The sequence below is a fragment of the Eumetopias jubatus genome, unplaced genomic scaffold, assembly GCF_037043125.1.
Source record: "Eumetopias jubatus isolate StellerSeaLion01/CBP00866 unplaced genomic scaffold, mEumJub1_p1.0 scaffold_5, whole genome shotgun sequence".
Lineage (NCBI taxonomy): Eukaryota > Metazoa > Chordata > Mammalia > Carnivora > Otariidae > Eumetopias > Eumetopias jubatus.
The window spans coordinates 3,519,947-3,530,121 of NW_028274811.1; the positions used below are offsets into that span (position 1 = coordinate 3,519,947).

Sequence of the window (10,175 nt, forward strand, 5' to 3'; positions counted from 1 at the left end):
ATCTTTTACTTCTCTGGTTAAGTTTATTCCTAAGTATCTTATGTTTTTTGATGCAATTGTAAATGGTATCTATTTACTGATTTCTTTTCTGCTGTTTCATTTTTGGTGTATACAAATGTAACAGATTTCTGTCCATTGATTTTATATTTGTGACATTGCTGAATTCATATATTAGATGTAATGATATTTGGAGACTTTCAGGTTTTCTACATGAAGTATCATTCCTGCAAATAGTGAGTTTCATTTCTTCCTTGCCAATTAAGATTCCTTTTATTTATTTTTCTTTTGTTTTAAAGTTTTATTTATTTATTTGTCAGAGAGAGAGAGAGAGAGTATAAGCAGAGGGAGCAGCAGGCTGAGCAGGCAGAGGGAGAGGCAGGCTCCCTGCTGAGCAGGGAGCCCAATGTGGGACTTGATCCCAGGACCCTGGGATCATGACCTAAGCCGAAGGCAGAGGCTTAACTGATTGAGCCACCCAGTCATCCCATAGGATCTCTTTTATTTCTTTTGATGTCTAATTGCTGAGGCTGACATCTAGTACTATATTAAATAGTCTTGTTCCTGACTCTCTCAGTTTTTCCCCATTGAGGATGTTATTATCTCTGGGTCTTTTGTACATGGCCTTTATGGTGTTGACTATGTTCCATTTATACCTACTTTTTTATTAATAATAGATGCTGTATTTTTTCAAATGCTTTATCTGCATCTATTGAGAAGATCATATGGTTCTTACCCTTTCTTTTATCAATGCTGTGCATCATGTTGATTAATTTGTGAGTATTGAAACACCCCTGAAACTCAGGAATAAATCCCACATAATTGTAGTGAATAATTATTTTAATGTGCTGTTGGATTTGATTTGCTAGTATGTTGTTAAGAATTTTTGCATTCATGTTTATCAGGCATGTTAGACTACAATTATCTTTTTTAGTGGGGTTTTTGTTTGGTTTTGGAAACAAGGTAATGCTGGATTTGTAAAATGAACTTGATGTTTTCCTTCTATTTCTATTTTTTTTTTTTAATATGAGAAGAACAGGTATTTACTCTTTAAATGTCTGGAAGAATTCCCCAGAAAGCTATCTGGCCCTGGGCTTTTGTTTTTGGGAGATTTTTGATGACTGATTCAATTTCTTTGCTGGTTATGGGTCTGTTCAAATTTTGTATTTCTTCCTGTTTCAGTTTTGGTAGTTTATATCTTTCTTGGAATTTGTCCATTTCTTCTAGATTGCCCAGTTTGTTGGTATATAAATTGTCATAACATTCTCTTATAGCTTTTTGTATTTTTGTGGTGTCGGCTGTGATCTCTCCCCTTTCATTTCTGATTTTATTTACTTGGGTCCTTTCTCTTTACTTTTTGAAAGGTCTGGCTACGGGTTTATAAATTTTATCAATTCTGCCAAAGAAATACCTCTTCAGTTTCATTGATCTGTTTCTACTTTCTTTGTTTCTGTGTCATTTATTTCTGCTCTAATTATTATTTCCCTTAGTTTGCTGTATCACTGATTCGTTCCTCTGCTTCATCCATCCGCATTTACATGTAAACCATTCGGGTTTGCATTTCAGTTACAGCTTTTTTTATTTTTGGTTTGACTGATTTTTAAATTTAAATTTTTCTCTGTAATAAGCGATTCTCTGTTGTCTTCTATGCTTTTTTCAAGCCCAGCTCATATCCTTAATAATTCTTGTCTAAAATTCTGTTTCAGACACCTTACTTATATCTGTATTGATAAAATTCCTGGCTGTTACTTCTTCCTGTTTTTTCTATGAGGGTGAATTCCTCCATCTTGTCATTTTGTCTAGGTCACTGTTTTGTGTGTGTGTGTGTGTGTGTGTGTGTGTGTGTGTGTGTGTGTGATTGTTATGAAAGCCAGTTATATTCCCACTCCTGAGAGTAATGGTTATATTAAGAAGAAATCAAAAAAAGGTGGGGGAGGAGTCCTTTATGCAGTCTGCTGTTGTGTTTTGTCTGTTCCTACCATCAGGTGAGTCCTCTGCAATTTCTTATTCCCTGCAGTTGGAGATATTTGGACCGCTTCTTCCACTGTGTGTCAAATTTTAACTAGCTGTGTTTTGTTCTGCTTTTTAAGGAAGCTAGATAAAAAACAAAACAAAACCAAACAAACAAAAAACCTATTTCCCCTAGAGCGTAAGCTATGCAGCAATCTATGATCAGTAGACTTAGTGTGTGTAAGGAGATTGTGCTGCTCTTCTGGGGGAGGGGTCTGCTGCACTGATTCTCAGGCATATATGTCCTAGTAATGATGCACCTGCAGGGCACAAGAGGTGGGCCATGTTGTATGTCATTCCAGTCTCCACCAGGGGGTACTGTGTTGCTCCCTGAAGTGATTAGTTCTGATAGGCATGGGGGGAAATTGTGTGACTGCTCTCTCATCTCTGGAGCAGCAAGTTCGCATCACTCTTCAGGAAGCCCTCACAGGAGAGCAAACAATGACCCCTCTTTTGTCACCAGCTTTGTCAAATCCTTGCCTTCACTCTCTGTCTGAGCTGTCTACCTGCCAGGCAACGCATTACCCCTGTGCTTTATCTCAGGTATGTGGCTGGGTTTCAAAACTCCAAATTAACAGACCCTGTAGGATGAATCCATGCTGATCCTCTGAGTTAGGGTCTCACTGTAATTTTGCCATTTGCAGATTTGTTCCAGACATGTCACATGACTGCACAGTGGTTTGGAGTTTATTGTGAAACACAGCAAAATGCTGGCACCAATGTTTGCAGCCTTCAGCCGGAATCTCTGTTCCTATGCTAATGGAAAAGGGCATCATGTTGGCCCCACCAGTTATTTTGTCCCTGGAGAGGCCATGCCACCACTCCCAAATGCACTCCAAGAAGGGGAACTGCTTCTCCCTGTGTGACCTAGGGGATCCTCAGACCAAGATGCCCACTCCTGGGTCTCCACCTTCCTTCCCCACAGGAGCACTGCTAAGCCTGCAAGCATGACCCTGGTGATGGCACAGACCTTTAAAACTAGACTTTGCACTCTGCTGTTATAATAACTCACAGTAGTCAGCTCCTCTCCTTTTCCAAGTCAATGGTTTTGGACACGAATTTTTCTTGTGTAATCCCCTGCCTGCTGCTTTCACTCTCTCTCTCCCTCTCTCACTCCTCTCTGTGATCAGGGCTTCCTCCCTTCTGTAGCTCCCACAATTCTTGTCTCCCTCAAATCAACTCTCCTCAGCTCCTACTTTTCATGAGGTGGATATTTTTCTCCATTTAGATATGAGGTTTGTTCTCTCAGTCCTCAGATCAATTTAATGTGTATTTAGAATGATTTGATATTTATCTAGCTGTGTTTGAGGGATGAGGCAAGCTTAGGGTTCCCCTACTCCTCTCCCATTTAACTCCTCCTGATTTTCTTAGTTTCAATTAAAGCAGAGTTTCAGGCATCTCAGCAAAATGAGCTTGTGTTGTGTCTTGTGTAACTGGAATAATTAATTTTGGCAAATTATTTTCGCCATGAATTTCCCCCTTGTCCTAATTTTTCCACATTTTCTAAATCGTATTCTACAAGACAGTTTAATATTAGAGGAAAGACAATTCAATATATTAGAAGCCACTTCTCCTTAGCATTTATCTCTGCCCTCTAGCTAAAGGCTACCCATAAAACACCCATAATTGAATGAGTCGGGTATATTTCTCACTGCAATAAGGGAAAACATACATTTTTGGGGACTGTGGAGTGTCTGAGTGAAGGGATATTAGAGGTAACAGGAATAAGAACATTTTTACTTAATTATTGTTGTGATGAGCAACATATATTTATCATTATTACTCTTTATTTTATTATTTTTTGTAAAGGAGAGTTTTTACTTGATCATTGTCATGAGCTATGTTTAGAAGGCATTTCAAGCTCATTTTTCCCTCATTAGTTTTTCAAAGGCCCTGAAATAGCTGGGGACCATTTTCCTGCTGTTAACTTGAGGAGGCAAAATATGTCTGTATTTTGGCTTGTCAAGATTCCTTTCTCAGCCACTAGGCATCCTATAGCACATGATCTAATTTTCACTAACATGTATTCTCTTAAGGAGACAGCATCCCAGAGGAGTTCTTTCTCATGGGCCATATTCTAACCTTCAGGAAACATGAAATCTTCACCCAGAAAAGCTCTTACTGTATAATACAGCACTCCTCCATCACACTACAGAGTAGCCAGTGGCCCTTCTCTCACTCTCAACATCCCAGGGAGAAGGCAAACATAAGTCCACTGTGTTCTTTAGATTTCATAAAACGGACTGACTAACCTCTTCATTTTTTTCCCATATGTTTTAAGTGAGGGGCAGGCAAGCATAACATCTTCCAATTTTCTGGGACAGTAACTCAGAACACACCTACAGAGCTTTCTTAAAACCTCCATACACTCTCTTGACTTCATTAAATATCCCATGCCCATGAACAGGTAGATTCTTGTAACCAGATTTAGGCCTTCCTTTAAAATAGCCTATGATGGTGGATTTGGTATTCGTTTGGAATAGTTCACTTATTATTATTATTATTTTGTTCAAGGATTTCATTTTACCATTTTTACTTATATATTAAATATTTTATTATAATATGCCCAATGGTCTGTTAGTGGCACAAAAAAATCCATTTCAGCTCAGCCTGTCATGTTGCTTCAGCTACTTACCTCTGCAACCTCATTTAAAACCATTCTGCCCCAACTTCATCTGTGCCCCATGTGTCTTCTACTTTCTCACCCAGGCCCACTCTTACTGCACTTCATGTTGTCTTGAATTGATTTAATTTCCCTTCACCACTTGCATAAGTAGATACATCTTTTGGATATTTCATTTATGTTCTGTAGGTTTGAACGTCATCAAGTAAATTCTACAGCATGCAATTCAAATCAAATTATTCTTGTCCATTAACAAAAGTACATACTTGGGACTGAAATGATAAAAAGATATAATTTATAACATCAAAATGATGTTTAGATTTATTTGAAAGAAGAAATCCAGCATTCTAATCTTTCTAATATATGTAGATTTATACCAATATTATATGTTTATTTACAGATATTAGATATTCTATATATACAAATGTTCTATATATACAAATCTATATATATAATATCTATCTATATAGATAGATATTATATCCATATCTATATCATCTATATCTATCTATATCTCTTTCAAGTTTCAGCAAATTTAGCATAAGGCATTTCTTCCTCAGTCACACAGAACATCTTCTTCCTGGCTTGTTTATGTACCTTAATGACAGGATGGTCAGAGGGTGTTCATTTTGACCATTGTAGAGGGGGCCAGGATAAAAGTATGGTCTCAAGGCCTCAGTGAAGCACTCTTTGTAGGTGTAGATGTGAGTCAGGTTGGTCACGTTATAAAAGGACACCCTCCCAGCCTCATAGTCCAGGAAGATTCCAATAATCTCAGGAGATTCCTCAAGGTGGAGTGTTATCCGTGGATTTGCAAGAGCTTGGTAGTCCTTACTTCTATTCAAACACAGTGTCCAGAACCCAGTTTCTGGGGACACGATGATTTCTCCTTGTCTGCGGATAGAATGTTTACAAATGCCCAGAGTCCATTTTTCTTTCTTTTTCACATTCACTTCCCAGTAGTGTCTACCTTTGGAAAAAAATTGCTGACCTAATACACAGACTAGGTTTTCAAACCGCTGCCTACTTTCGGGCAGTTCTTGCAAGGTATCACCTCCTTTCACACTTTTATTGTCCTCAGCAACTCGGAGATATCGGTGAGCTGTCTCTGGATCCAGGGTAACATTTTCTATGGAAGAACATGTTGTCAGTCTTGGCTGTGATCAATAATAATCCACAATAATTAACACAATGTACAAGTGCCCTTCTTCTCTCTAGGATCTTTCTCTAGCTTTCCTCAAATGAAGTTGCTCCTTTCACTCGGGTCATTTTTTTTATATCACTTCTATTTATCAACTCACACACTTGAGAACTTGATATTGAGCATTTGCTCAGAATGGGGAAAAAAAGAATACTTAAACATACAGATTTTTTTCTAGTCAAAATATTTTTTTCAAATGCCAATATTACATTGAACACTTATTATGTGCCTAGTGCTATTTGAAACACATTTATAAATATTTAATTTTCATAACAAAGCAATAAAATGGAGAAAGGTTTTTATTTTTAGTTGAGACAACAAAGATTTAGAGAATTTTGTCCAAATATTATTACTAATATCCATCAATGTTTGGGTTCAAGTCCATATCTATCTAATTCAATTTTGAATTACTGAAAAATATTTATATATATTTACTTTAAATCTGAATGTTCTGACAATTTAAACTCTGTTCTAATGAACTCTTTATTATCTAATGAACTTTAACTAGATTTACTGAATTAATTTTTCTCTAACGACTTTATATAGGTACAAATTTTCATAGATTTATGAATCAAAATATAATTTTAAGGTGTTGGAAACGTATAAACACACAAACCTGAGATAAAAATGAAATGGATATCTACCTAATTACACAAGATTCTGTTAATATAGGCTATAAGTATTTCTCTTATGAAGTAATAGTTGTAGGTAAAACTAAATTTTACTTGTGTTAGTATAACCCCAAAGAAAATTCCACTAGCATTAAAGTGATATAAAAATAACTAAAAACTCCTATAGGTTAACATTATATATAGAAGATTAAAGATTAAAGATTAAAGCCACTTCAACTCACTTGCTCATGGGTATTTTTTCAAAGTAATATCTGATATATGGACTGTATTTTTTTTCAACTAGTAAACGTGCTTGTAAAGTTGTCTAATGAATGTGAATATTATGTCAATTAGTTATATAAACTGGAGAAATCTCCTATCAGTACTCATTGTATAATTTTTTATAAAACAGTGTATTGATACCTGACTTTTCTTCCTCATAGCATATGTGTGAGAATTAAATGAAGATACTTCATTTGAACTAATTAACAGGAACTTGTAACATGTAACACAAATTGCTATTGTTCCTAATATTAAACAAAGGTCATAAATTTGACAAATCAAATGAAGGAACACTGATTGTGATCCATAGGCAATTAGTGTCATTGTATCATTAGCCTCTATCCTAAAGTAGATGAGGGGCAGCCTACATTTACCCCATTTCCTGTCAGTTACCCCCTATAACCATCCCTCAACTCATTTCTGGTTCTGAAAAGCATGTTGATGGTATCATTTTGGGTTATAATATTCTGCTTCCCTCCATCAATGAATCTCAGAGAGCAGCATCATTTGTGATATATAAGGAGCTATAGCTATAAACTACTCAACAATAAACAGGATAAAATGGAAGTTTTGGAGAAAAAATAAAAGTGTGTATGTATTCTGTGTGAGTTTGTCAGTGTGTTACAGGTTCCCATCTCTGGTGGCCCAGTGTGCTGGCTAAAAATAAGAATCAATATCCAAATATTTCAGTCCCTAGTTACCTGCATATCTTCGAGCAAGTTTCAACCCTAAAATAAAGAAAAAGGAAAAGAAAATTATAGTTTCAAAATCAAGATTTAGCAGTGAGTAAAGGAAGAAAGTGATGAGTGGTCAAAATGCAGGTGCATGAGTCAGGGCTTGAAGTGGGGGCCCTTTTCATTACTCACCTTCTTCTCCCATGAGTTTTATCCTTTCTGAAAGAATAGGATGTAGTGAGAATTTGCTTTGACATATATTTAGATTTCTATTCTGACAGAGAAATATTACTTACCAAGTTCTTCATGAAGCTTTCCTGAAAAGCAAAACAGTGACAAATCCTTGTGAGAAGTTGGTTAGGAGTTGTTAAGTAGACTTTCTAATGTTTACACATGTAAATCATTTGTGTAAAAAAAAAGAAAAAAGACAATGGTTGGATTTAAGTTACATATTTGGAAAATAATAGTTTATCTTTTAAAGATTTTCTTTATTTATTCATGAGAGACCAAGGGAGAGAGAGAGGCAGAGGCAAAGGGAGAAACAGGAGCAGGGAGAATGATGTGGGACTCAATCCCAGGAGCCTGGGATCATGACCTGAGCTGAAGGTAGATGCTTAACTGAGCCACCCAGGTGTCCTGGAAAATAATGGTTTAAAGCCTTTTGGTTGGTTTTGATTTACCGTAATTCAAAGGATTACAATGGAGATTTTTGCCCAGAAATAGACTCTCCCAGGTGTTTGCATTAAGCACATGGACTCCTGCAGGCTCCCCAAACCGAAGGCATAAATTTAAGAACGCAGAACTGAAAGCACCAGTGAGGTTTGGCTATAATATCTGTTTCTCTGTGCCTGAAGTATTAAAAACTAAATGCAGTATTTCTGTTAACAAATGCAAAATTGTCACAATATGATTACTATATTAAGAAAGAATTTTAGTACATTGTGAATTTTGCATTTTTTATATGTGATTTTGTGGTATGGAAATCTGCACCCCATTGAATCTAGAGGTGTAGAAATACATAAAATATATAAACACACACACAAATACACACATATAGGCACACAGCTCAGAAAGACAATGACATACACCCATCCACAACTGCTATTACAATTTTCCTCACTGCCACTTCACAGTGACTATAAGCTGCCACCCCCCCAATGGTGCACAGATCCATTTCCTTCCTTTCTTTGGTTTTTATGCTTATTTCTTTTTGCTCTTTTTCTCTCTTTGTTTTTAATTTCTGTCATTATTTTCTATTAATTTTATTCTCTTCATTTGCACAAGTTGCTGGAGATGGAGGTAGAGGTAGGTAAGGTACATGGACCTACATTAAACTTCAGGTCTCTTTCATGGTAAAGTGTCATATTATTGTAGTGTGTAGATATTTCCTAACAATTTATCAAGTATAAAATTCTGTAACCATTTTGCTAGATTTTTTTTAAAGATTTTATTTATTTATTTGACACAGAGAGACACAGCGAGAGAAGGAACACAAGCAAGGGGAGTGGGAGAGGGAGAAACAAGCTTCCCACTGAGCAGGACCCTGGGATCATGACCTGAGCCAAAGGCAGATGCTTAAATACTGAGCCACCCAGGTGCCCCTAGGTTTTATTTTTTTAAAGCATGTCATCAACAAAGGTTTTGACTACCTTGCCTGTAATGTCATGTTATGGACTGATTTTCCTTCTAGAAAAGTCTTATGTTAAAATCCTAACCCCCAATGTAATCATATTAAGAAATGGGGGCTTTGGAAAGTAATTTGGTCATGAGAGTTGAACCCTCATGAATAGGATTACTGCCCTTAAAAAAAGAGACATGAGCACTTGTTCTTGGTCTCAGCTTTCTGCCATCTGAGAACACAGTGAGAACAAGGTCATTTGCAAACCATGATGTGGACTCTCAGACACCAGATCTGCTGGTGCCTTGACCTTGGATTTCCCAGTTTCCAGAACTGTGAGAAAAATTAACAAAATTTTATGACAACATACAGAATGGTAGAACATATTTGCAAGTCATGATAAAAGAATTAATACTTAAAATATATCCAAATGATATAAAATATTTGCTAGTCATGGTAATAGAATTAATATCCAAAATATATAAAAAACATATACAACTCAATAGCAAAAAGCAATCTGATTAAAAATTGGGCAGAGGAAATAAGTACACATTTTTCCACAGAAGACATATAAATGCCCCAAAGAATATATATATATGCATCCACAAGCAACATTTATTACATTTTATTTATGAAATTTCTAATTAATTGCAAAATTTTCCTACTTATCTAGCACATTTTTATTGAGGGTCTTCTTCAGACCAAGATCTATTTTCATTGTAATGAGTATGACACAGTCTCTCCACTCACAGAGTCATTGACAAGCAGCCTGCCAACTGAAACACACTTCTAAAAATCAAGGTGTTTAAAAAAAATAAAAATAAAAAAAATAAAAAATAAAAATCAAGGTGTTTTAAGAGAGCAAGAAAGGTCACCAGAGGCATTGCTGCTGACTTTGACAAGGATTATATTTTTTTGTGTCTAATTACAAACATCATTTGTTACAAAAATAATATGTGTTAATTTATTTTGGAAAATAAAAGAGAGGAAAAAACATCCCATCGGGTTTCCATTGCCTAGCTACAACCCCTTTAAAATAATTAGCTATATTCTTATTATCTAAATATCCAGAATATTCTTACACCACAATAACAAAAAGTTATTCTATAATAATGTTTTCATAATGTGTTTTATTCTATTCAAAATTAATTAAATTTAA

General features: G+C 35.7%; 1 pseudogene; it reads right to left on the minus strand.

Annotated features, from left to right (window-relative positions):
* Window positions 1–5,190: 5,190 nt before the first annotated feature.
* Window positions 5,191–7,431, minus strand: LOC114200481 (E3 ubiquitin-protein ligase TRIM39 pseudogene; annotated as a pseudogene).
* Between the last annotated feature and the right edge of the window lie 2,744 nt (window positions 7,432–10,175).